Below are 2,793 nucleotides of genomic sequence, written 5' to 3'. Positions count from 1 at the left end.
CTTCAGCCTTCACTTTTTATAGTAAAGCTGCTCAGGAAGAAATAAATTGCTAGCTTCAGCATTAACTGATGTTTCCAGTTTTCCCTAATTCTTAAAGTGTAGTTTTCATACCATGCACAATACAGAGACCACAGCAGGTTTTTTTTCCTTGTAATGAAAAGATGAATCATCTTACTGAGCACTCTCAGCAGCCCTAAGGCTGTATATATCCAGGAACTTAGGCACATAAGCAGACTGTATCACACTGGTCTAGTCCTCCTAAGGAGGTCTTATTGAAGATGGGTAAGGGAATTTGCTCTTCACTATTTTTTGGGTGGTCCTCCAATAAACTGTCATACCTTAAATCATAGAAATGGACATTTCTGGGGAAAGCAAATGTGTGAAAATAGTAAATTTATGCAGAACAGAAGAACGTTCTCTAACTCAATTGAAATTGTATTGACTTAGTTGTGGTGATGATTATTGGCATTCATGTAACACAGCAGTACAAGCTGTGTTCGAAGTGTTTGGGAACACTCTTTAAACAAACACCCATTTGTAGTTCTCTTCTGACTCCTTCCTTCGTGGTGAGGACTTGAGCACCAGTCACTGCCTTCAGTACTTTCAAGCTAGACCATAACTTACTCTACTTGGATTTTCCCAACTTTGGCTAGTTCAAAATGTTGTTACTAGCTTCTGGGTCTAGTCCAAGAGGCTAATAACTAAACATTAAGTAGTTTGGCACTTTCATTATAAAGTTTGGCAACCAAACAACCTCTTAGGTACTTCACTTCGGAGTTCATGCAAGATGCCAATCTGCCTGAGTTTGGCAGAATTATGTTACAATACCTACGAGTTCAGTACATTGAACTTCTCCCTAGTTAAAATACTAGTGAGGAGTATAAGATGTTAATTAAAAACCCATTCATAATGTCCTTTTAAGGGCCCAACCTACTTTTTAAAAATTGTATTAATATTTGGGTATGATTTGAAACGACTCTATAAACACATTTAAATCACTATCGAGACAGCCAAAGGCTACTTAAATCTTTTTTATCCAAGTGTTTTCTAAAAAAAAAAAATTAAGACTAGTTTACTCAACAAGGTATAGAAGTTTGTGCAATATTCTCTTTAAATGTGTTTTGTTTGCTTTTTTTTCCCCGCTCTCTGCATGTCTGCTTCAGATCAAATGCAAAAACATGACTAAACTTATTACAGGAAAACACGCCTTGTCATCAGAACCATCATTGTGGCAAAGAAACATTTTAGACAAAGTAAGCAAGGGAACAAAAACTGGAATTCAGTAATTTTTCCTTATTTAACTTTAAACTGAATAAAGACTTATGCGTTCACACTAGACAACCAAACTAAAGCCTCACATTACTATTTACCAACAGAACTGCTCCTCTCACATCTCCAGTTGTACTGGTGATCCCAGTTACTTGGGGATCCTGTATCAATAGGTTTAAGCATGTGAAGTGAACAGCTACAGCTTTTGGAGTATGAAGGCTGCTCCTATCCCCAGCCATTGACAGATTTTTTCATGGGTAGAGTTCATGGTCTGTTCTAGTCTGAAAAAAAATACTAGTGAAGGTACTTGCAAGCCTCAGTGGTTGCTTTGAGGGGGAAAAAAGTGTCTGATAAGATCTTTAGGTAAATGTTATAAGTTATTTCTGTCCTACAAATTAAAAATTACACAACTGCAGTGATCTTGAAGAAATAAGGCAGACTGGGTTTCAGGTTACAAATGGCTCAAAATCAATGCCAGATCAGGCATGGCATGAGCACAGGAACAGAACCTAGAAGCCATTCATTACCCTAGGCAGCCCCCCATCCCCACTGATTTTCCCAATAGATTAACACAATCCCTAATAATACTTTGATCTGAAATATCTACATCATCCCACATTGCAAGAAGATATTATCTCTTGAATGAATACTCATTGCAATTTTTGAAAACTTCCCAGGAAAAGATGGAAGAGAGAGAAGAATACAGAAGTTACTACTACTTCTGTTCATGCCATTAGCAAGAACAGGCTTGTAACTACTTTGCTAAAGCATCAATTTTCATGTGTTTTTTTCGTTTTTACAACTCATTTCTTAATCCTTACTTTATGCTGTCAAAGAATACAAGTAACTATTGGACAATTTCTTTACATTATGACAACTGCACCTATAAAATTTTAAATGCATCTCCCCTTTTCATTTCATAGTTTGTTCTTTCAAAGCAGCCTGGGATTTGGGTGGTGCAGTCTGACCATTCCTGACCCCACTAATTCCAGGCTGGCGATCATACCCATCACACACAGCATTTGCTGTATCCCTACCAGCTTCCATCTCCAGCCTGTCCAGCCAGCCTTCCATGTCCAGCTCTGCTTTGCAAGACATAGCCACTACTCAAGGGGAGCACAGGGAGAAGAGGGAGGCAGGGAAGCTGCACTGCCAGCTATGCAATGCTGCACCGTGCAAATGTAGGTCAGAAAGGAGAGAACAGCGCCTTTGCTTTGTACCCAAGGCAAGAATTAATTCAAAGGCTTTCTGGGGCAGGAGGCTAGGGGACAGCCGTAGAGAACAAACTTGCAGCAGGTCAGTTAAAGCTCTTGAATATCAGAGGAGTGAAACTAAAAATGCAGCACCTGATCAACATCACACATTTAAAAAATACATACACACACAAACACATCAAGGGCAGGCTCACTGATGAAAGGAAAGCACTAAAAGCGAGGTCAAATTAGAAAGCAGCATCTGAATTTCTAGTGAAAAGTGTTTGTACTTTCCCCCTTCTAGAGGAAATAAAACTTTAAGGTGAACCTA

The 2,793-nt window shown here is 38.8% G+C and overlaps 1 protein-coding gene across 1 annotated transcript in view; it reads right to left on the bottom strand.

Moving 5' to 3' along the window:
• Positions 1-2,793, bottom strand: part of CDC73 (cell division cycle 73) — a 96,437-nt gene that overhangs the window by 45,337 nt on the left and 48,307 nt on the right. The gene's annotated exons all lie outside the window — the stretch shown is intronic.

The sequence above is a fragment of the Anser brachyrhynchus genome, assembly GCF_964034855.1.
Source record: "Anser brachyrhynchus genome assembly, chromosome: 8".
In the NCBI taxonomy this organism is placed as follows: Eukaryota; Metazoa; Chordata; class Aves; order Anseriformes; family Anatidae; genus Anser; species Anser brachyrhynchus.
Note: the sequence above shows the minus strand (reverse complement) of the source record. Positions and strands in the feature narration are given on the sequence as shown.